Genomic DNA, 25,859 nt, shown 5'->3' with positions numbered 1-25,859 from the left:
CTGGATGTGTCAGTCACTGGAGAAGGGAGGGTGAGAGAAGCAGCATTGGCGGGCGCATCTTCTGCATATCTCCCCCGCCACCCGCCCGGCTATATTACCAATTAATCAGCTGCCCGCCTATATTACTGATGTATCAGCCGCCCGCCCGCCAGTGGTGCAAGTAGGAAAAAGGTCTTAGTGGTACTGTGCCGCGGCGAAAAATGGGCGTGGTCAGGGGTGTGACCAGGGGCGTGGTCATATGACACTAGGGGGAGTGGCTGGAATATTGCACGCCAAAGGCACACGGCCAAAGTTTACACAGTAATGCCTGTTACGCGTCACACACCCAATACATATGACCCATACCATAATGCCCGTTACACATTATTCCCCACACCATAATGCTCATTACACCGCACAACTGATGCCCATTACTAATAGGCCCACACAGTGCCAGATATGCCCCCACAGTGCCCCAGTGCCAGATATATGCCCCCACAATGCCACACATATGCCCCCAGTGCCAGATATGCCCCCACAGTGCTACACATATGCCCCCAGTGCCAGATATTCCCCCACAGTGCCACCCATATGCCTCCAGTGCCAGATATGCCCCCACAGTGCCACACATATGCCCCCAGTGCCACATATGCCCCCAAAGTGCCACACATATGCCCCCAGTGCCACATATGCCCCCACAGTGCCACACATATGCCTCCAGTGCCACATATGCCCCCACAGTGCCACACATATGCCCCCAGTGCCACATATGCCCCCACAGTGCCACACATATGCCTCCAGTGCCACACATATGCCTCCAGTGCCACACATATGCCCCCACAGTGCCACACATATGCCCCCACAGTGCCACACATATGCCCCTAGTGCCAGATATATGCCCCCACAGTGCCACACATATGCCCCCAGTGCCAGATATGCCCCCAGTGCCAGATATAATATGCCCCCACAGTGCCACACATAAATGCCCCCACAGCAGCACAACTCACCAGTGCTGGCTGTGTCCGGGGCAGTCAGGTCCTCTCCCCCCTATAGTCCCCCGCTGTTCTGCTTCCCTGGGGAGGGGAGGGGGAGGGAGCGCATCTCCCGTCTCTTCTGCCTTGCTCTGTCTATCTCGCGGGCTGGCTCCTGATTGGCTGCCAGCCCGCGAGCGCTGATTGGCTGTCGCCTGACAGCCTAGTCTGAGTGACACAGGGAGGGGAGGGAGAGAAGCGCAATGCGCTCCCCTCCCCTCCGCTCCGATCAGCTGTGGCGGGGCGGCGAAAACCACGCCCCCCGCCACTTACATATGCGCGCATGCGCATTAAACACTTTGGGGCAGATTTGTTATGGCGGTACGGGGTACCGGCAGTATTTCTTTTAATGGTACGCCGTACCACCCCGTACCGCCATACTTGCAGCGCTGCCGCCCGCCTATATTACTGATGTATTATCAGCCGCCCGCCCTCCTATATTACATACCAGGCGCCGGGGAAGGCTGCTGCTACTGCTGCCACCGGGGAGATGTATAGAAGACGCGCCCGCCAATCACAGTGGCTGTGGAGGGGATGCGCCGGCAGTGATTGGCGGGCGCATCTTATGCACATCTCCCCGGCGGCAGCAGCAGCAGCCAACCCCTCCGGCTGGTATGAAATATAGGCGGCCGGGCGGATGATACCTCTGTAATATAGGCGGGCGGGCGGCTGTAATATAGGCAGGCGGGCGGGCCGAACATACTGGGTGCGGGGGCCGTATCCGGCCCGCGGGCCGGAGGTTCACCACCCCTGCCCTGTAGCTGCTCGGGATTCTTGCTTGGTTGCTAAGCAACCATGGAAGTAGCTAGGAATGGAAGCCACAACGGGACAATGGCTAAAGCAACAGAAAGCTAACTAAAATATTGTGAAAAATGAAGACAGACCTGTATACATCAAAATGACATGCACATATAAATACCTGACAGTAGAAACCTACTGTATATTTATTCCCAATTGAAAAAGCCACCCAGAGCACAGAGACATGCATCTTTTAAGGAACCACCAGCACCGACCCAGCCTGCAGCCCTCACCTCCCGTCACCACTACCATTAGCGCGGACTTTTGTGGTACACAGCAGCGACGGCATCCGTACACTGGCCGTGAGTGATGGCTGGAGCCCGATCAACATCCTCAAGCTGTCGGGGCTGAAGTCCTCCGTATTGGCCACGACAATACGGGCACACAGTGTTCTCCACTATGATCATTAAAACATGGCCCTGACGTCAAGCAACAAGCTGAAGAACAGCTGGGCCACTTAAATTGTCAGAGGATGCTACTCTTCAGATGCTTCATTATTTGTGTGGAGGTAATATCATCTGCCATTCATTATTTCCATTTTTATAACAATGTCATTTGTTTTCAGGACATTACAGATTGTTCAAATGATACATTAATTGAATGTGATTAGATAGACTATGAGTTTTTGTTATACAGTATAATCAGGTCATGAATTTGTGATTATCCTTTCCAACAAAATAAAGTGTAGATTACAAATCATATCTGTTGAGTGGTTATTATGGAGAATCCATTAACAATATAAATGAAATAATGACGATTATAATAACAATAACACAACACTAATAATAATTGGGAGCCCAGAGTCTCAAAAACCCATTAATAATTTCCAAATCTATTAATTCAAAATGATAGGGGGTAACCTAGTAGTCTTCTCACTTCATACCATTCTGTATTTCTTAATGTGGCCTCAATTCTCTTTTGAAACTCCACAGGAAGGGTGGCTCCCAAAAAAATCTGGGAGTACATTTCTCTTGATCTAAAGTCGTTTCGAGCCAGTCAATCTGAAAGATGTAATAAAGTTTGGTTTTAAAGAGAGCGATAGAGGATATGTAATTTACTACATTTTCCAGGACAAACCTATGGATTTGCAGCCAAAAATGGCGAGTTCAAGGACAGGACCAGAGACAGTGTAGTAATGCCGCCTCTAATTACCCACAGCGGGGGCAGGATCCAGGTGACGGCATCCCTGCCAATAATTGCCTGTGGGGGGAGTAATAGGCCCTGTTGTATAGATATAAAAATATTTCCTGATATTGCGCAGCAAGATGGCAATAATTCAAGTTTTTAAGTAGTATTTTGCAAGTTAGATCAGGAATATATGTAGCCATAACTTCATACCCAAGCGTGTGTCAGTATGTGCTATAAGCGGCCTAAGATAGTTTTAATGTATAGAAATGGCTTTTTCAGTTGCAAGATTTGCTCTCAATATAAAGTCTAGATCAGGGGTGGCCAACCAGTCATAGACAAAGAGCCAAAAAATATGCTTTGGGACAACGAAGAGCCAACATCATGCGCATATGTACATTTATACATTGCCAACCTCATACATACATTTATACACCGCCACGCTCATACATACATACATACATACATACCATTTATACACCGCCACCCTCATACATACATACATTTAGACACCGCCACCCTCATACATACATACATTAATACACCGCCACCCTCATACATACATACATACCATTTATACACCGCCACCCTCATACATACATACATTTATACACCACCACCCTCATACATACATACATACATTTACATATACACCGCCACCCTCATACATTTATACACCACCACCCTCATACATACATACCATTTATACACCGCCACCCTCATACATACATACCATTTATACACCGACACCCTCATACATGCATACCATTTATACACCGACACCCTCACACATGCATACCATTTATACACCGACACCCTCATACATGCATACCATTTATACACCGCCACCCACATACATACATACATTTATACACCGCCACCCTCATACATACATATATATATATATATATATATATATATATACATACATACATTTATACACCGCCACCCTCATACATACATGCCATTTATACACGCCACCCTCATACATGCATACCATTTATACACCGCCACCCACATACATACATACATACATACATACATACATTTATACACTGCCACCCTCATACATACATGCCATTTATACACGCCACCCTCATACATGCATACCATTTATACACCGCCACCCACATACATACATACATACATACATACATACATTTATACACTGCCACCCTCAAAAAAGTGTGTGTGTGTGTGTGTGGGGGGGGGGTTAACACTATTGAAGCCCATGGGGTTCACTTTGCTATTCTCCCCCACCCAGTACTAGCAGTCAGGTCTCCTGTGCCCTGATGCCGGCTTCCACGTTCCGCAGCAGTGGGGATGGACCATGTGAGAGCGAAAGAGGTGGGGCAAGAGAGATGACAAAAAGAAGGAGTGAGAGGCAGGTAGATAGAGGTGTGGGGGAAGAGGGGGTGAGGGGAGGAGTGCGAATGTAAGTAAGGCAAGGTAGGGGGAGAGAGCACTGGTTAGAAAAGGGTTTTCCCACCCCCCAGATCTCCTGGACTCCGTCTCACCTGCGGCTACGTAGTCAATGTCAGGTCTTCTCTATGCCCCGGCTCCGCAGTAGCTGGCCTCCTCTGCTTCAGCAGCAGCTGGACTTCCCTTCAGCAGCAGCTGGCTCCCGCAATGGCTGCTGTTCGCTCAGCCCCGGAGCCTCCATCGGCTGGTCTCCTCTGCCCCAGCGCTGGCTCCTTCAGCATCATCTCCTATGCGCCGCCGTCTTCTCATCGGCGTGGGTAAGGGGGCAGGGGGCAAGACGCTGGATGTCCATCATATATTAGGGGGGGGGGGGTTGCTCCGCGACTGGACCTGCTATGCAGCCGCTGCCGCTCACTGTGTGGGGATACGCGGGCTGCCCGATCGCTGCTGACCATAGTGATCGGGAAGAACTTAAGCACTGCAACAGGGGTGATTGAATGAGCGTCAGCTCATTAAGCAAAGAGCCGCGGGTTGGCCACCCCTGGTCTAGATCATTATACCAATCTTTGGAAAAATGTTTGGTCGCTGTTTTTGCAAAGTGACTCATTTAAAAATAAGCAAGAGGGAAGTTACTCAATACAGGGAACTTTTGGCATGCCTGTTGAAAGGACATAATTTTTTCTGAAGAAGGATCACATATATCATCTAAGTTAATGATGCCTTTACGGTTAAACAGTGTGAAAGGATAAGCAGCCTCCCTGTGCTGGAAATCCCCATTACCCAAAAACGGCAGGAATAAAAAATGATGGGCATCTAAATTTTTTCCACGTCTCAACCTGTGCCACAATTTGTAAATGGACCACAATAGTGGATTATGTTTAACAGATTGTGTTATCTCTGCCTCAAATTTATGAAGAAAAGATATCAGATTACCCTCCAAAATAAATAGTTTTTCAATAATTGTGTTGGCATGTCTCCCCGTTATGTAGCCAGTCCCATAAAAAAACGTAATAAGGCTGCATGATTATATGTCTGATCATGTGGAAAATTGATTCCCCCCCATTAAATTTCGGTTGTTGTAGTTTTAGAAGTGCTATTAGGACTGAGGAAGCCGGAGGTGAATATTCCGGGGAAACACGTGGAGCTGACTGACTTCATCCTTGAAAAAAAGTGACCGACTTCATCTTCCCTTGACGTCTCTTTTTCAAAAATACTTGGATACAATCTATGGGTTACAGCACTTTCCCTAATTCATCCAAATAAAGGAAGATCATCGCATGGGAGTCCTGAGCCTTTGAAAATATAAGGCATTGCAGAACTGTCGCTGTCGCAAGGAATCTGTCTACAAATTTCGACCAGAGACACTGGATGGTAATATATTGGTCAGCTTCTAATATCCCCCCATTCACGGGACTAGCTATAATGAAATCACACCTCAAAGTGATATAATACAAATGATTCACAAATACGAGACATTTATTTTTAATATTTTTTATATAAAATGTATATGTGTTTATATGTTTACTTTTTATGAAATATTAAATCAAGAGAACTGTGTAGTTAATTATTGACGCAGCAAAGCGCTGGCACACACCATTTCTCTTTATTTTTCTACCTTCAATTATTAGGGTTCTTGACAAACCCTGTGCCAGCAGCTATTGATTGCGCAACACACACCACTTGTTTTTTTTCCCCTCAGTGTCAGTGGTAATTTCCGGGCTGTGTAGATAAGCTGACCTTGGCAAACCCTGAAGTTCTCCGTGCTGTATTTTTCACTGAACTCATGACTGAGATCATTGTCAGGAGACTTCATAAATGAGCTTATTATGCCATCTTGTGGCTTTTAACAGTATTGCTCAGTGTGCACCATTACTACAGCTGAAATTATAGAGCAATGTAGCTAAATCGTATCATTACTACAGCCTGCAGTGTGTACAATACAAAGTATCCAGCTGAATTATGGCTAGAAGAAAAGCAAATAAAATGGGACTAGGTTTACCTCAAAACCCGATACAGCCCCAAAGTCTCTCAGTAAATTCAAAATATTTGAAAGAGATTATCTAGACTTGTCAATGTATAACATTATACCATCTGCTAATGCAGAGATTTTAACCATCCGCATTACCTATGTCAATTCCTGATACAAATGAAAAAAGAAAGAAGAATTCACAATTTGAGGCACTCATTCAACTGACATCAAGTAAATTGAATCCTGTTGAGAGTATCCACCGACAAGTTCAATGTTAAAATATACCTTTTATTTGTATTAATTAAAATTGCTGCAAGCCAGCGAAAATATAGACACATATGTGTGAATAAAGATCATAGAAATAAAGTGATTTAAAATATTGCACTGTGTTGGTGTTATATTCTGCCTGTCATGCGTGTCAGTGTATTCTGCCTGTCATGCGTGTCAGTGTATCAGTGTGCCACTGAGGTTTATATAGTTTAGTGTTCTGAGTAGCACAGTTGCTATATAGTTGTTACAATGTTGCTAGATATTCTGAGTGTAACCATTACGATACATTTTACCACAGTTAGTAGCTGGATTTGATCACACCTCTATCCACTGTGTGTGTGATCCTATATATGAGGGGTCCTCAAACTACGGCCCGCGGGCCAGATGCGGCCCGCTGAGGACGTTTATGCGGGTTATGGCAAAATCAGACTGGAAGCAGCTCTAAAAGGAGTGCTGCGGGCCGCGGCCCCTCACCTTCTCCTCCACTGTTGGCGGCATGTTCCTGTAGGCTTTTAAAACATGGCCGCTGGCCTCCAGGTCTATGTGGAGGAGGTTCCCTCTGTTGCCTCAGATGCTGGGTGTGAACGTCATGACAATGACGCCGCCCACCCATGCGTCTGTGAAGCAAGTAGGAGCAGAAGGCTGTTGGAGGGGTGGACGGGGAGTCAGGGACCGCTGCCGCACAGTGGTGTAGCTAGGTGCCACGGCGCCCGGAGCAAGGGCATGTTTCGCGCCCCCCCCAATTTGTAGTAGGTGAGACTCCTGCACAGTGAAAAGTGGGCATGGCCCAACATTATACCACACACGTAATGCCCATTGCACATTTTAGCAAACATTGTAATACCTATTACACATAAAGCCACATGCCGTAATGCCAATGACACATAAGGCCACACACCGTAACGCCCATTGCATATTATCTAACGCACCGCAATGCATATTGCATACTATATAAAACACTGTAATGCCCATTGCATACTATAAAAAACACCGTAATGCCCATCACATACTATTTAACAAACACAACAGGATTAGATGAACTCCATCAGCCCTAGTCAGGAATGCAATAGATGGCATTTGAAGCTGCATTAACCTATTCCCTCCTGCTGGCACATTGGTGCCAGGCTATGCAGAGCATATTCATTCATTACTACGGCTACTGGCAGCCTAGAGCAATGACAGCACATTAACCCTTCTGTCTACTTGGGAGTCAACACTGTGCCTTAGCTGCAAAAGGTACACAATGCATACTGTATGTACCCAGAGATTTCACTGATGGGCACAAACCAATGGGCAAACCCGACTACATGGTGCAGCATATAACAGAGGATGCACTAGTCAGTGATCACTACACCAGCGAGCTGTCAGGCTGCAGATGACACTTAACCCCTTTGCTACCACAGCGGCGGCCCTGCTTCTCTATAGCAATGATACCTCTATCCCCACTCCAGCAGCTACTCACCAGCACCGTCCTCCTCCCAGGGGCGTAAGTTCAGAGCCTGTAGCTGTCGCCCCCTCCTGCAGCACATTAGAGTCGGGATGGCGAGAGGAAGACCCAGGGCATGTCCCCTCCTCCTCGTGAGCCATCGCAGCGGAAGCCTCTATCGGCGCACCCCTTCCCCGCTGTGTCCTGGAGACGTGCGCGCACTGCGCGGGGCTGATGTTTAAAATTCACATCTCCCGCTGGACCGCGCTACCCAATAGGCGCTCGCGGTCCAGCAGCCACCAGTTGATTGGCTGCTGGACCGCAAGCGCCTAATGGCTAGCGCGGTCCAGCGGGAGACGTCAATTTTAAATAGCACCACGTCTCCCGGACATAGCGGGGAGCCGGGTGCTGGCGGGGGAACGGGCGCTGGCGGGGGAGACAGAGCGGGCGGGGGAGACAGAGCGGGCGAACTGGCGGTGCCGACACGGCTCCGGCGCCACGATAGCTCCATGCGCCTGGAGCTTGTGCTCCACCGGCACCGCCCTCGCTACGCCTCTGCTGCCGCATGAAGCATCAAGCAAGCTGGGAGCCGCAGCAGGTGAGGATCAAACTCACAAAAAAATAAAGAATTCTGCTGTTTCCTGAGGTGTCCTTCTTTAAATGTGTTAAGGGGGAGCAGCCTGTTTTGTCCTCCTGTTATTATGCAGGGGAAGCAGCCTGTGATGTCATGGCATTATTAATAATAATGCCATGACACCACAGGCCGCTCTCCCTGTATAATATAAGTAAGGCCATGACACCACAGGCTGCTCCCCCTGTATAATAATAATAATGCCATGACACCACAGGCTGCTCCCCCTGTATAATAATTTATTATACAGGGGGAGCAGCCTGTGGTGTCATGGCATTATTATTATTATACAGGGGGAGCAGCCTGTGGTGTCCTGTTATACAGGGAGAGTAGCCTGTGGGGGTCCTGTTATTATACAGGGGAGCAGCCTGTGGGGGTCCTGTTATTATACAGGGGGGAGCAGCCTGTGGGTTCCCGTTATTATACAGGGGAATATTGTATTTGTTCCCATTTTGTTTCTTCACTTTAAAATAAGATAGATGCAGTGTGCATAATAATTTGTTCATAGTTTCTGGTTTTACTAGTACACTCCACGATCTAAGGAGTGATGCTGCCCTTCTCTTTCTTTAATTTTAAACTATTGTCGAAATTGCACTGTGTCATAATGGGATTATCCCAACAATAGATAACTGTTATGTTATATTAGTCTGCCTAGGTATCAAATAGCCGCTAGATACAGATTTGTCCACATATAACTTGGCTTTTTTTCTTAATTAACTTACACTGAGATGGTTCCACTATATGTGTAACCAACAAACTGTATGGTGTATATAAAAGACTTAATTCAAAAGAGCAATTAGAACTATTGCCTACCACCACATTGAGATTGATAGCTGAGAAGTAAACTACACTGATATGGTTCCACTGCACGTGTAACCAAAAAAACTGTATGGTGTATACGCTAGCTCTAACTTGAAGGTGTCACAAATAGCGCATTTGCCTGCTACCACATTTAGATTGACATCTGAGAAGTACTGTAACATACACTGATATGGTTCCACAGCACATGTAACCAATAAATGGTATGGGGTGTACACTAGATTTAACCTGAAAGTGTCACTAACAGTATAAATGTCTTGCTACTATAATTTTTTTTTCAAAACTTTTTTTGAGACATTCCGTGCACATTACATAGTATACATGCCGTAGTAGTTGTCACATTCTTAACATTCAAATGTGTAGATATACATTTCCATCAATAATGGCATACGTTTGTGTACAGTCATTTAAGTTTTCATACATTTTTCAGAGAGTCAAATAAAATATTGTGTTAGGTCGCAAGTGATCACTGGATAGGGACTGGGGGGGTCCTGTGAAGCCATTCGACTAAGGTACCATGTAGTAGATTGCAGGCTGTCGTGTATCATTTTCCTGATATTCAATGGGAGGGTTGGTATATAAGAGTCCCATAACATAAAAAATTTTCCAACTTTTTTACCCCTGTCTACCATGGCCTCCACCCAGTCCATCCTGAACAGGAAATGTAGTTTAGACAGAAATAGGGGAAATTGTGGGGGTGCGGGGTCAATCCAGCTTTGGAGGATAGTTTTTCTACCCGCTGCACTCAGAGCCAATAGTAATTTTTTGCATTCTTTTGTCATACGGGTGTTTGGGTCAAATATTCCCAGAACTGCCCATTCTGGGGTAAAGGGAACAAAGTTAACGAGTTTTGCCTCTGCATAGCGTTTCACCAGTAACCAGAAGTAGCGAATGATAGGACATGCCCACAAACATTGATAGGTATCTGCATTGTCTGAGCGGCATTTTGGGCAAGTGTGGGTGTCTGAGGTTCCCATATGGAAACGTCTGATAGGGGATAAATAAGAGTTGTGATAAATGTTTAGAAATAGCTTGATGTACATATTGGCTTTGAGGGTTTGTCTGGAGTATAGGAGGCCCTTCTGCAATTGTGGGATCGAGAGCGCAGAGAAGTGATCTAGCCAAGTGGCCATACCACCTTTGATCTTGGTGTAATCCAAGATCTGTCTCAAAAAAGTATAGTGGATGGATATTGCTCTTGAGGTCGGGACCGTATAGGTGAGCATAGTATTCAAGGTGTTATTCCAGTCCTTATTGGAGAAATGACCTATCACATGTAATACATAGAAATTAGTTTGCAAAAAGGCCAAAGGGTATGGGCTAACCATAGGATATTTAGCGGACAGTTCTGAGAAACGTATAACTCGCTTCTCGTCTTTTACCAATAGGGAATCAACCGATTTTATCCCCATCTCCGCCTATGCGGTGTAGGGAAGAGTAGCCATGCCGTCCAAAAATGCTGGGTTTTTAAAGAGGGGTAGGAACAGGGAGTGGTGTTGATTTAGTCCTGTTTTGTGTCTTAATATGTGCCAGATCTTTTTAGTTGACCATAGCAGAGGGTTGGTTCTGACTTGGTCAGGTAGCTCCTGATCATGTAGATGTAGAAAACTGACAAGGTTCATGTCATTTAGGAAGCCCTGTTCCAGGGGAGTGTTGGTATACACGGAGCTAGAGTGTAGCCAATCTCGTAGATGTCTAAATAAAGCTGCGTGATTGTAGGTCACTATATCTGGGAAGTTGATGCCTCCATTAAATACAGGTTGTGTCAGTTTCTTCATGGCAATGCGTGGACGGCCCCCTGCCCATATGCATTTACGGGTGATGCAGGTGATCTGTTGGGCATATTTTTGGGTTAGTAAAATTGGAAGCATTTGTAATGGGTAAAGCAGCTTTGGAATTGCTACCATCTTTAGCAAATTAGCGCGACCCAACTAAGATAGTGGGAGACGTTCCCATTTGGCTATATCATTTGAAAGGGTAGTGATGGCTTTGGTTATGTTTAGGGCATATAAAGTGGCTGGGTTTCGCGGTATCTGGATGCCTAAGTATGGGATATGTGTGGTTTGCCATTTTAGCTTGTATTGCGGTGCCCACGTAGGAGGAACCTTAGGTCCGTAAAGAAGTAAAGAAGAAGATTTATCCATGTTAATACTAAAGCCAGTAATGAGTTCTAAGGAGGTTAATTTGTCTAAAAGTATAGGCAGAGTGTGTTCGGGGTTGGCTATATAAAGAAGAATATCGTCATCGAAGGCTGATAATTTTAGTTCCTGGGTGCCTATTTTTATTCCCTTAAATTCTGGCCAGTTTTCTAATGTTCTTAGGATAGGGTCTAATGCTATGTTGAATAGAAGTGGCGATAAGGGGCATCCTTGTCTAGTTCCTTTTTCTAAATAAAAGCGTGGGCCCTTAGATATGTTTATCTGCAGTGAGGCCGAGGGGTTGTGATATATTGTTCGTATGAACTTAAGGAAGTCCGAGTCAAATGCTCTTTTCTCCAGTACGTTGAACAGGTGGGGCCATAGGATCATATCGAATGCCTTATTTGCATCCAAACTTAGGAGCATGTTTCGGGCATTAGGTGAGTTGTGTGATGCTATGATCGCTGCCAGGGCTGCACGTACCGCCCTGACAGAGTGTCTATTCCGTACAAAACCCATTTGTGAAGAAGTAAGAATATCTGGTAGGATGGTTTGTAAGCGTAGTGCTATTATTTTTGTCAAGATTTTATAATCTACGTTTAGTAGGCTTATAGGTCTGTATGAGGGCATTAGGATAGGGTCTCTATCTGGTTTGGGGAGGAGTGTAATGAAAGCTTCATTAAAGAGAGGGGATGCAGTTCTGTCTTTATAAATTTTTTGGTAGAGTTCAATTAGGGATGGTGTGATGTGAGTTTGGAGTATGCGGTAGTAGTCTCCCGTGAGGCCGTCAGGCCCTGGGGACTTGCCATGTGGGAGTTTAGATATTACCATGTTGATTTCTTCAAGTGTTATGTTCCCTGCCAGGGCGGATTGTTGATCTGGGGTAAGCAGGGGCAGGGCTTCACTTGAAAAGGGTGTTTCTTGAGTGGCTGGATTTTCAGATGGCGAGGCAAAGAGGTTTTCAAAGTATGTTTGAAACTGTGTGGCAATCTCAACTGATTTTGTTATATTTACTTTGGAAATCGGGTGCTTTAGCATGGTAATGATATTGCGTTTCTTGGGGGGTTTTGAGATCTTTGCCAGCAATCTCCCAGCCTTGCCTCCCCATCTGTAGTATTTATGTCTGGTATGATCTAGTGAGTGTCGTGCCTGGGTGGCTAGGTACGTCTCAAACAGTTGTCTAGCTTCTTTATATGTTTGAAGGGTGATGTCTGAGGGGTTGGTGGTATATGCTTGGAATGCAGATTTCATTGTGTTATTTAGTTGGTCGTGTTTTATTCTAGCTTCCTTTTTCCTTTTTGAAACATATCCTATGATATGACCGCGCATTACGGCTTTAGATGCGTCCCAAAAAAGTTCTGGCCTGTCCCAGTAGTCTAGGTTTTCATCTACGTAGTTGGTCCAGTTATAAATCAGGTATGACTTAAAATCCTCAGAGGCCGACAGATAGGATGGAAATTGACAGATATAATCTGTTTGGTGCATAAACGAGTGGTTAAGTGCCACCATAACTGGGGCATGGTCCGAAATTAGAATGTCATAAATGTCGGCTCTGGAAACCTCAGTCATTAGTTCATCTGCCACTAGGATCCTGTCTATACGTGATGAGGATCTATGGACCATTGAGAGGTGTGTGTGTGTTCTGTCTGTGGGATTCAGCAGTCTCCATGGGTCGGTGAGGCCCAAAGTGGCTCTCATTGCTACTATAATTGATGACATTGAATGTGAAACCACGAGCAGGATATATAAACAACTGCATTATCTTATAGGGGCACACTGCACCTAACAGCGCAACTTACATTCATGTACCATAATGAATAAAATATCTAAACCATCATGGACCCAAGTGCAATAAGATATAAGTGCATTCAATGACCATACTGTGCCCCTTAATGCTAACAGTTTGCCGATTGGAGCTAGCCATTTACAATGAGGCTGACGCCATGGCATTTGTAAGCAATACTAAATTGCCTGGTGTGTACACACGAATAGTGGTACCAACAGTTAACTTCTCAAGCAATATAGAGTGGCGTGACCTGCCATAATAATAACTGCAAGGATAAGTATCTGATGCACTACCTCAGTCAATACAGTGTAATTCTGTCTGCAATATACACCATTATTACAAAGTGGGGGCAAATAAACAAATCACTCCTTTGTCTTTACTGTTGAGACCATAATATGTAAAGCCATACCAGTAAGAAAACTGCTAGTGCTGTCTGATGTGCATCTGAGGAAATCTGCGGTAATTGGATAAAATCCAAGCAGTACATTGTAACCCAGAGCACACGGTAGAATACTGTACAGTACATTTCAATAAATTGGACTTGGCTATATTGAAGCACACTATTGTCACAAACTTGACAGTCCTGGTTATATCGGATAAAACCAGCATAACACGTTTAAATCCAAATTGCTGTCCAAACATGTATAATCATTTGAACTGTAACCAAGTAATTAAATCTGCAAAACTTGCAATTTAACAGCAGAGCATATTCCAAAGCTATTTCAGCCAATATTGCCCCCGTGTGTACCCACCTTAACTGTGGTAAAATGTATCGTAATGGTTACACTTAAATCACTTTATTTCTATGATCTTTATTCACACATATGTGTCTATATTTTCGCTGGCTTGCAGCAATTTTAATTAATACAAATAAAAGGTATGTTTTAACATTGAACTTGTCGGTGGATACTCTCAACAGGATTCAATATACTTGATGTCAGTTGAATGAGTGCCTCAAATTGTGAATTCTTCTTTCTTTTTTCATTTGTATCAGGAATTGACATAGGTAATGCGGAGGTTAAAATCTCTGCATTAGCAGATGGTATAATGTTATACATTGACAATCCTAGATCATCTCTTTCAAATATTTTGAATTTACTGAGAGACTTTGGGGCTGTATCGGGTTTTGAGGTAAACCTAGTCACATTTTATTTGCTTTTCTTCTGGCCATAATTCAGCTGGATACTTTGTATTGCACACACTGCAGGCTGTAGTAATGATACGATTTAGCTACATTGCTCTATAATTTCAGCTGTAGTAATGGTGCACACTGAGCAATACTGTTAAAAGCCACAAGATGGCATAATAAGCTCATTTATGAAGTCTCCTGACAATGATCTCAGTCATGAGTTCAGTGAAAAATACAGCACGGAGAACATTCCCGGGTTTGCCAAGGTCAGCTTATCTACACAGCCCGGAAATTTAACGTGAGTACCACTGAGGGGAAAAAACCAAGTGGTGTGTGTTGCGCAATCAATAGCTGCTGGCACAGGGTTTGTCAAGAACCCTAATAATTTAAGGTAGAAAAATATATAGCAACATTGTAACAACTACATAGCAACTGTGCTACTCAGAACACTAAACTTTATAAACCTCAGTGGTTATATACACTGACACGCACGACAGGCAGAATACTGTATAACACCAACACAGTGCAATATTTTAAATCACTTTATTTCTATGATCTTTATATCACACATACTGAATTTGTCTATATTTTCGCTTGCTTGCAGCAATTTTAATTAATACAAATAAAAGGTATATTTTAACATTGAACTTGTTGGTGAATACTCTCAACGAGATTCAATATACTTGATGTCAGTTGAATCAGTGCCTCAAATTGGGAATTCTTCTTTCTTTTTTCATTTTTATCAGTAACATACATTCCCAGGGAGCACCTCCAGAATTTAAAGGAACATACAAGATTTAGAAAAATCTGGAAATTACTGAATCCTAAAATAGTAGTAAGTCTGTGCGGACCACTACAACTTTTAAAAAACTATGTCAATTCCTTTAAGTATCGATGATGATTGTAGAATTCTTAGTAAAGGGTCTATTCAGAGGTGTAACTAGATATTCGTAGGCCCCATAGCAAAAGTTTGTAAGGGCCCCCTTATTTAGCAACTGATGGTGATAAATGTATGTAAAGCATGTTACTTAGACAGTAAAGATGGGCCTCCTTCAGCTGTGGGCCCCATAGCAGCTGCACCCCTTGTATCTATGGTAGTTACGCCTTTGATAAGTTGAAAAGGAGTGGGGATAATGGACATCCCTGTCTTGTACCTCTTAACATTTGTAAAGGTTCACTTTTCACCCCATTTACCAAAAAAGATGTCATAGGGGTTTGATAAAATATTTAATTAGAGTGACAAAATAGGCATAGAAATCCCTAATCTGCAGAATTTGAAATAAATGTGGCCAAGCCACAGTGTCGAAAGCCTTTTGAGTATCTAGGCTCAGAAGCATATGCTTAGAACCTAGGGTTTGTGTTGAAGCTATTGTTGCCGCATTAGCTGTGCGAATAACCTTTACTGAATGGCACCCTCGTACAAAGCCTAGTTGGTAAGGAGTTAATAAATCAGGCAAAATATTCTGTAATCGGTTGTGTGGGCGGAGATTACCAGCATTAATAATAATAAAACGAATAACAAGATATTAATTGGGGTATGCTATAGACCACTGAATATAAACGAAAGGGAGGAGTCTCTTCTTTTAACCAGATCAAACATTCATCAAATCAAGGTCCGGTTGTACTGTAATTATGGAGGACTTTAATCTTCCGGACATTGATTGGGAAAAAGAAACATGTAAAACTTCAAGAAGCAGTGAGTTCCTAAGTCTACTAAAAGACCAGTATATCACACAAGTCGTAGATACACCGACTCGTAATGAGGCACTCTTGGATTTAGTACTAACAAACAACACAGACTTAGTATCAAACGTGGAAGTAATTGAACAACTAGGGAACAGTGACCACAATATGGTTACCCTGGAAATCACCTTCAGTAAATCACATCATAAAGGACCAGCAAAAATACTAAACTTCAGGAAAGCGAATTTTGAACTATTTAGGGAAGCGCTAAGAAGAGTTACGTGGGAAGAGATAATGGAGAGTAAAAATGCTGAGGAAATGTGGGATATCCTAAAAAATGTACTTGAACCATTAACCTCCAAATACATTCCAAAAGTTAACAAGGGAAAATTCAATAAAAAGAAGCCGCCATGGTTGGACAAAAAAGTAAGGTCAGCTATAAACAATAATACAAGAGCCTTCAAGCTTTATAAAAATAAGTTAAATGCGGAGACGTTCGTCAAATATAAAGAGTTAAACAAAACTTGTAAAAGGGAAATAAAAACAGCTAAAAGAGCATATGAGGAAAGTATAGCCATGGAAAGCAAAACCAATACCAAAAAGTTTTTTAAATATATAAATAGCAAGCGGGTAATTAAAGAAAACATTAGGTCCATTAGTCGACAACAGTGGAAGGAAAAACAGACCGTGGAAAAAACTCCTACCACAAATTGGACAAAGAATGCAGATCTCACTGTGGATTTCGCGCACAACGAAATAATTACGAGGCTCAGCAAACTCAAAACAAATATATCGCCGGGGCCAGACGGGATCCATCCCAGGGTACTTATGGAATTAAAGGAGTAACTAGCTATCACACTTCATTACTTCTTTAACAATTAATTATCAACAGGCAGGGTACCAAAAGACTGGAGGATAGTAGAGGTAGTACCAATATTCAAGAAAGGAAAAAAGGTGGATCCTGCAAATTACAGACCTGTAAGTTTAACATCGATAGTGGGTAAACTATTTGAAGGATTTTTAAGGGATAGTATCCTGAAATATTTAGAGCAGCATCGTTTACTCAGTAGGAACCAGCATGGGTTTGTGAAAAATCGTTCATGCCAAACTAATCTAGTAGGCTTCTATGAGGAGGTTAGCAGAAATCTCGACGACAGAAATGCTGTGGATGTAATTTACCTAGATTTCACTAAGGCCTTTGATACAGTGCCACACAATAGGTTGACAATTAAAATGAGGGACCATTGTCATCCTCTCAACAGTCCACTGGTTCCATACCCTTATCACAGGGGGAGCCGGCCCTTTTGCAGATCATGCAGGATACTGCACAAGGCATTCAGAAGTTTAATGAAAAATAGAATGTGTAATGGGCATTATTGTATGTGGAATAATGTGCAAGCATCTACAGTCAGCCGGCAGGGTGACTATGGACAGATACTGCAAACTGCTAAAAAGATGGGGGAAAGAGTCTAGTCAGTTTGCCGTATCTATCCATAGTCACCCTGCCGGCTGACTGTAGACGCTTTTTTTTAGCAGCCTTTTGCAGATCATGCAGGATACTGCACAAGGCAGAAGGGGCGACACTGATTCGGCCGCTGCCAGGGGCTCTGTGCATACTCTGCACCTAGCAGCAGATCACTGCCTGCACTTCATGCCTCATTCATCTAAAAGCTTGCGGATAATATATATGTGCCTGATAGATTGCCAGTGTTTGCACTGGATACAATTTAAGTGACATGGTGTGCGACAGGTTGGCTACTCAGGAGATTAAAACATCACTCTGCAGGTATGTGCTATAAAGAGGGGGGGGAAGCATCTACAGTCAGCCGGCAGGGTGACTATGGACAGATACGGCAAACTGACTGTAGACTTCCCCCATCTTTATAGCAGTTTGCCGTATCTGTCCATAGTCACCCTGTCGGCTGACTGTAGATGCTTTCCCCAGTCTTTATAGCAGCCGGCAGGGTGATGTTTTAATCTCTTGAGTAGCCAACGTGCCGACACATCGTGTCACTTAAATTGTATCCAGTGCAAACACTGGCAATCTTTAAATTTATCTGAGGGAGATAAGACTCCTATTCAGGGAATTTTCAAGAGACAGCGCAGAGACGCATGCCCTCGGATGAGGGCATGCAGGACTTGTTAGGAGGAGCTTGGAAAATGCCCGATAAAAAGATCCTGTTACCTAAAAGGTACTTGAGTTTATACCCAATGCCAGAGGAGCATATTAAGTTGTTCCCTTAGTAGATGCTCCAGTCGCAAGGCTGTCAAAGGCTACGGTTTTACCTGTGCAAGGCGGTGCTGCATTTAAATATCTGGTGGATAAAAAACTGGAGTGTTGCTTGAAAGCAGCTTTTGAAGGTGTGGGGTTTACTCACAGACCTGTGATTGCCTCCGCATGGGTGTCCAAGGTGATGATAGTGTGGGATAATACCCTCTGCTCTTTACCACAGCTAGATATGGAAGCGTTGGCTTTGGCAAAAAAATTGAAGGCCGCCGCAGAATATACTTGCGAGGCTGGTAAAGAAGCGGTTAAAATGCTATGTAAGGTATCGGCAGTTTCTGTGCATGCTCGCAGAGTTTTGTGGCTCAGGGCCTGGGAGGCTGATACTGAGTTCAAGAAATCCCTATTACTTCCTATTCACTTCCTTTCCACTTGTATCGCATTTTGGGTAGTCTAAGGTGTTTATACTCTGTGAATTGGATTATAGCTGCTGGTTTAATTGCGCACCCATTTAGTCATTCCTTTGTCTTTTGCATACTTTAGAAAAAAAATATCTGGAAGCAGTGTCATAGCTACATATGTGGCCGACCCAGCGGCGGCTTGGGGGAGCGATGCCAGCGGGTTTTGTTTTGGGCACCACTGGCTTAACTGACAGACGACCCAGGCAGCAGTGAGCCCTGAGCTGGTCCCACCCTCTACATCTCTCATTAGCGGGGACCCAGTGCAGTGGATATTGAATGAACGGGTCCCCGCTCCATGCATATGTAATGAGCAGGTCCCGCTCATTACATATGCACAGGGTGGGGAACCGCTCATTAGATATGCATGGAGCAAGACCAGCTCTGCGCTCACTGCTGCCTGGGTTGCTAATCAGCTCAGCCAGCAGGGGGCGTGTTTGGAGAGGGCGCCAGAATTTATTTGGGCAGGGGGGAGAAACATTTCTAGCTACGCCACTGTCTGGAATGACTGATTTTCTCAGTATAAACGACCTGTCTTATTGTATCACTAAAAGATTTTATAAGAAATACTGTATGATATTTTAAGGTGCCTTTCAGCTGCTTCGGGAGACTTCATGGTATGATCCTTCCCAGCCATCTCAGCAGCTGCAGGATTCTCCTCAGTGGGACACCTTTCTATGGAATGATCAGCATGTCCCTGGTAAAGAAGTTGGTAAGTAAAATACTGAAAATAAATTTAAGAGAAATACGCAAACTATTTCTTATTTTTTTTTCAATATATATTTTATTTAAGCTTCAGTAATGAGACAATATACAATGAAAGTGCACACACATATAATGCACAAGAGTGGTCAAACAATAAATTGATAGGTCATGCCCTACCATCCAGGGTGTGGTGTGAGAATAAAATAGTGAAACCATGCCTGAAGCATCGCGAGGGGCTGCCGTTGACTTCCAACGGTGTCCATGTTGACTGTCGACATTCGGGTAAAAAAAAAACTATGTCGACCTTGTGACATGTCGACCGAAAGTCATGTTGACTTTTTCACCTGTCTACAGTCTATATGTCGGTATTTTGACCTTATCGGGATTTTAAATGTTGGTATTTTGACCATGTCGGGATTTTGACCTTGTCGGGATTTTGACCATCGGTCAATAGCTGTCAGTATTTTGACCGTCGGGATTTTGACTGTCGGTATTTCATACCGAATCCAGAGGGAGGGCTTCAGAGGTGGTATGGAGGATCAAGATAGAAAGAGAGGGGTGTGAGCAGGATTTAGAGAGTGGCTGGGAGGTAGAGAGAAACGGGGGAAACAAGAGAGAGTTTCAGTGAGAGAAAGACGGAGAGAAGATAGATAGATGGGGGCATAGATGGATGGACAGACAGATTGGAGCAAAGATGGATGCATAGATTGATGGGTGGGGGAAGGGGACATAGACTGATAGACAAAGAATTATATGGGAGCATACACAGTTGAGTGGCGGTAGGCATAGATGGACAGGTGGGGGAAAGGGGGACATAGGTGACGAATGGGAGGGTGCATAGATGGCGAGTGGGAGGCAGAGGGGGCATAGATAGAGGGTGGGGGATGGGGCATAGACAGCAGGTTTGCATAGATGGGCAGAAAACCATATGGCATAGATGGAAACAGGGGGTGGATTGGAATAGAAAAGCAGCCTAGGAAGCATGAAGATACACACAAAGCACTGTACACACATAAATTACTTTAACCCTGAGCCCCCAGCACACTGCTATACACACACAGATCACCAGTATGTACACATACATACTGTAGATGAGCTCCCAGGCAGATACTGATGGGTTCTTATCCTTCCGCTCAGCAGGCCCAGCAGGATCACCAGGGTGGAAGGTGGGTGCTTGTTCAGAGTGAGTGAAGTGAGTGAGTGAAAAAACCAACAACTTCTTGCCGGTAATGTAAAAAGACCTACAGCCAGGGCCGCCGATAGGGGGGGTCTAGGGGTACAGGAGTCCCGGGCCCCACTAGAATTGGGGCCCAGATGGCAGCATTCCGAATAGTACCATGCATGCTGCCAGGGAGTCAGGGACGCGGACAGCAGTAGCGCATTACCAATGCACTAGCCGCCAGCCAATAGGAGCCGCCAGGCAAAAGGAGCTTCCTGATTGGCAGCCAATCAGGAGAGCTTTCTGTCCGGCGTGTCCACATCAGTGGCTGCTTTCTGTCCGGCGTGTCCGCATCACTGGCCGCGTCTCTGGCAAGGTGGTGCATGGAGGAGGGGGAGCTGGCAGCATGAGCGGCCCCATCTCCCACTTCTGCTACTGATCAGTCCCCGCCATCTCTGCAGCTGCAGCATGACAGGTGAGCTCCTGCACTGCGTTGTTTCTTGCCACCTGCCCCCACTTCCCTCCCCGAGCACCGGAGTCCAGGATGCAGGATGGGTGCAGACCACCCGCAAACGACACGTAAGCCAGCAGAAGCCGCTGGCTACATCCTGCTGCCTGTACCGAGCTGTGCTGTACAGTACAATGCTGCACAGCTGGCTGAATGTGCAGGTAATGCTAGCCTGTGTCGGTACAGGAGAGAGGGGGAAGGCATTGAGAGGTTTGAGTGAGAGAGTGAATGAGATAGTGTAAGTTATAGGGATGAGAGATAGGAGGTGGAAGGAGGGAGAAAAAGGTACAGGGGTTCCAGGTGGATATATGTATTTATGTGTGCCACTTACGCTGTAGCACCTGGCCTTTCCTCCTTGGGGGCCGTGCCCATTCTGTCAGTCCCAGGCCCCATGATTTGTGATGGCAGCCCTGCCTACAGCATCTGGTATTTTTATGTAGTTTACTATCATACCACACCCCCCATTTTTTGGGGGGACACTCCTGCATTCTGCCCAGGGCTGGAAGTGTCCTGTGGCAGGAGGAGGGCAGTAGGGATTTTTTTTTTTTTTTTTTAGAGAAGTATGTTTAGAGAAGTAATATATATATATACTTTACACATGAAGATATAGAGAATGTTTTACTACAGTGGGCCATATTCAATGCGGCCAGTGAGGGGGTTAATTGGCGGGGATCGTCGAAAACCAGTGAGCCGGTTAACCCCCGCACCGGCCACTCACCATATTCAACCTTCCTGGGGAACCCTCGCTGTCAGAGGACAGCAAGGATTCCCCCAAACAGCAAGGCTCGCGGCTGATGCAGGGAGCCCACTGCATTCATTTATTTATTAACAGTTTCTTTTATAGCACAGCATATTGCGCATTACTATAGGAGACAGTTATACAACAAACTGGGAATTTCCAGACCGTAAAGTATGAGGGCCCTGCTCGCAAACTTACAATCTATAGGGAAATAGGCATTAGTTCCACAAGAATGCAAAGGTTCCTGGTGTGCTGTATGATATGGTGACCCAGCAGTTTGGCCAGGAGGATGGAAAATGTGAAAAAGAAAGAGAGTAGATATGGTAATGTGATTGGATAGGTATACAGATGGAGCAACTGTCAGCCAGTGCCGGGGCTCTCCAGATTGCCCCCGCTGGCGAGCTGGCGCTCCATCTTACTGGGGCGCATCCCAGTTAACTTGCGGCGGGGCATGCAAACCCTGCCCGTCTCCGCTTCAGGGAGATGGGCAGGGTTAGGGGGGAGCGGGGAGGTGGGGACCAGCGGCGGGGACCCAGGGGTGCTCCGTTAGACGGGGATGCGCATATGTCTCATGCGCGTGCATCCCCTTCCGGTGGCTGTCGGTTGGCAATTTGACCACCAGCCCCTGCAAGGATTACATGCGCTCCATCTGTATGAAGGTTAAGTGGCTGGTTCTGGAATTTGGTAAGCTTGTGTGGCTTGTGTGCGAGTAATTTAAATTAATTAGTGTATATTATCACTTTTCAATGATCTGTTTCTGAGGTTGATTTAGCTATGTGTAATGTATACATTATTCCCCTACTTGCTCAAATGTCTTGCCTTTCAATTAAACATGTGCCTTTCCTATGTTTAGTGGGTATTTATATCTAAATGTGTTTGATGCTCAAATGCTTGTGACATGTTTTTTTTTTAAATGTGTTATTTAAATCCACTATTACCTTATTTGGCTTCACCACACACTATGCTACAAATGTCATGTACTGTAAGTTAGACATCTCATTTACATTCACACATTGACAATCATATGCATTCATGTCCACACAATACTACCGTATACAAACACAGCCATACAACATTTATTACCATTATTTATGACCACAGCACAACATTTATGCACACACAAATACTAACACAATAACCTTGATCCCAAATCAAACACATTTTTCCCCACCCTGTACAAAAACACATACACAGTGTAACAAAATATATATATATATATTTTTGTAAACAAAATTTAGAACTGTAAAAAAAACTGAAAAAATTGCACACATTTGGTGAAGTGCAGTAATACAGAGTGCAGCATCCCGGAGGTGTGATGCCATGTCGCTCAGAACCATCTGTATAGCTTGCTTTCTGGTATAAACATGCGGTGGACCTGCAGGGATGGAAACTGGTTGTATAAATTAAGGTAGCCTTTGTCATTTCAAACACAGACACACACACATACATACATACATACATACATACACACACACACGATCACTCTTGCAACACATAAATGCTAAATTCTCATGCTTAATTTCTTTAGTTTTTTATACAGGGTAGATTGGAGTCCTACGCTAAAGACAATGGGCCTTATTCTGGTTGAGACGGTCCGTTCCGAATTCTTTCGGACGGCGACTTTTAGCTAACTGCGCATGAGTAAGCAACGCAATGCGCATGTGCAACGCTGTGTCTCCGCACTTGTACTCAACAATACAGTCTAAAAATGTCCACTGAACACTCTCGGGAAATATGGGCGTCATGTGGGCATGTATAAGGGCGCGGTCTCAAAGTGGGCGAACCTAGGCGTTAATGTGGGCATAGACCTGTGACTGCACGAACAGTGGATGGCGTGCATTCGGACCAGACACCGAGCGCAAGTGAACCAACACAGCAGAAATATTCGGTGAAAACAAGCAGCTTTCACTTCTTGGAAGGCAATGGTTCATGTGCTAGGCATTCGGATCGCCCAATTAGTACGTCCGCACCTTAAATACTCGCAGCTGAGCACAATGCAATCCAGTGCTCTGGTCATTAGTGATTAATTAAACACTTTCCACAGGTTCAATTGGAACCACTAAAGGAGCCCATACACGGTCCGTTGTGTAGGGCTCCGTTCTGTACTATGCAATGCGCGCTTCCGCGCATCACATAGTACGGTACAAAAAGTATGTGCTGCACATACTTTTTGTACTAGGTACACATCGGAATGGATCGCAGTGCATGCACACTGCATGCACTAGGGATGCGATCCGATCCGATGTGTACTTTAAAAGTACAGAACGGACCGAAAAACCGGACCGTGTAGTCATTGCTGGCTAAATGAGGCAACACAAAATAGTTGAATATATGGTGCAAACACTTTATTGTTGGTATCTGGCCCACATTTACACTGCACTCAATGGACATAACTGTGTTACCCAAATATATTTATGTAACTTGCAAAAGGTAGATACTGTATAGAGATGTGTGTTTGCATAAAGTGGAAGAAAGTGAAGGGTAATGAAAAAATGTTGCTGAAGGTGTAGTAGTGTGTGTGTGTGTGTGTGTGTCTGCACAGCGATCTAGCTTTATTATAGTGCACAATTCATTGCATGACACAAAATTAGATCATTAAAAAAAAACAGAACGTTAGCCAGTATGCACAATTAATGTCACACGTACTGTGTTTTAAACTGTAGGTATTTTTCATTTATTATGTGTTAATCACATTACATTACATTACGGGGACTGATTACATTTATTACATTAGCCTTGCAATTAATATATAGTATGCATACCTAAACACAGGTAAAGGTGCAACAATGAACTAATAAAACTTAACATGATTGTAGGGTTAATCTCAATAGCAAGTAATGTGTTTAAGTGTGAATTAGGAAGTAATTGATTACAAATATAAATAATATATGTGTTAGGAGGTAGCCTAATTGCATAAGTGTGCAATGTGGGTGAAGCATGATTTACGAATAGATTTGTGAGGTGGGCGCAAAAACGCCAACTCAGTGCGTATGGTCAGCTTCCCGTCCGTTCGGACGCATTTGGACCGTGCAAAATCTTAGAGTTCCGACCGCACATGGACATGTGGACAGGGCCGGATTTGTGCCTAGGCCAGTGAGGCACCGGCCTCAGGGCGGCACCAATTAAGGGCGGCAGGCAGGCTGACATTCTGTTAAATGGCACAGCGGATGGGCAGCGACGAGCGCTGCCGCAGCAGACATGAATTATCATATGTCGGCGGCAGCGCCACTCGTCACCCGCCACTGCCCACCCACTCTGCCATGCACATTACATCACAGCTTAGTGGCTGGGTCCGACGGTCCCCCTGCACATCCGGAAATGGCTCAGGCTCACTGCTGCCGGCTCCCGCCCATTGGCTACTCTACACACACACAGTCTATTGGCTGCTGTGTATCCAGCTGCTGAGCTGAGCGATGCGCAGATCCTCCCTGCGCTCAGTCAGTTACAGTGTGTGAGCCGGAGAGAGACTGATGGAGACACTGTGCTAATCACTGTACTAATAATTGCCTCCCTCTCTCTGGGTCCTCTGTACAGTGAGCAGTCCACAGTGCTTAAAAAAATATTAAGGTGGGCTACAGTTAAATTTTTATGAAATATTTAAATAACAATGTATATACATATATGATTACATTAAAATAGGGGGAGGGGGGGTCACAAAAATGTTGTGCCTAGGGGCGGCCTGACCCCTAAATTCGCCCCTGCATGTGGATGCAGTCAGAAGACACTCCCTCTTCTTTGAAAGTCCGTCCGAACGGATGCGGTTGACATGTAGGCATGTGTTCTTTGACGGTCCGACGTGTGTTGCGTTCGGTCTTTTCCAAACGAACGCGCATCCGAAAGAGTGAACTAGAATAAGACCC

The 25,859-nt window shown here is 44.7% G+C and overlaps 1 protein-coding gene across 3 annotated transcripts in view; it reads left to right on the top strand.

Annotated features, from left to right (window-relative positions):
- The window catches only part of TICAM1 (TIR domain containing adaptor molecule 1), a 115,082-nt gene that overhangs the window by 9,397 nt on the left and 79,826 nt on the right, over window positions 1–25,859 (top strand). For 2 of the 3 annotated variants that reach the window (XM_083179265.1, XM_083179263.1), the window contains exon 2: window positions 19,475–19,600. The exons of the other annotated variant lie outside the window; for it this stretch is intronic. The gene's annotated coding sequence lies outside the window, so the exon portion shown is untranslated. The remainder of the gene's footprint in view (window positions 1–19,474; window positions 19,601–25,859) is intronic. 3 annotated transcript variants of the gene reach the window in all.

Source organism: Crinia signifera, chromosome 1, assembly GCF_055691185.1.
Source record: "Crinia signifera chromosome 1, ASM5569118v1, whole genome shotgun sequence".
NCBI lineage: Eukaryota > Metazoa > Chordata > Amphibia > Anura > Myobatrachidae > Crinia > Crinia signifera.
The sequence above is the reverse complement of the archived record's forward strand: the minus strand, read 5'-3'. Positions and strand labels throughout refer to the sequence as shown.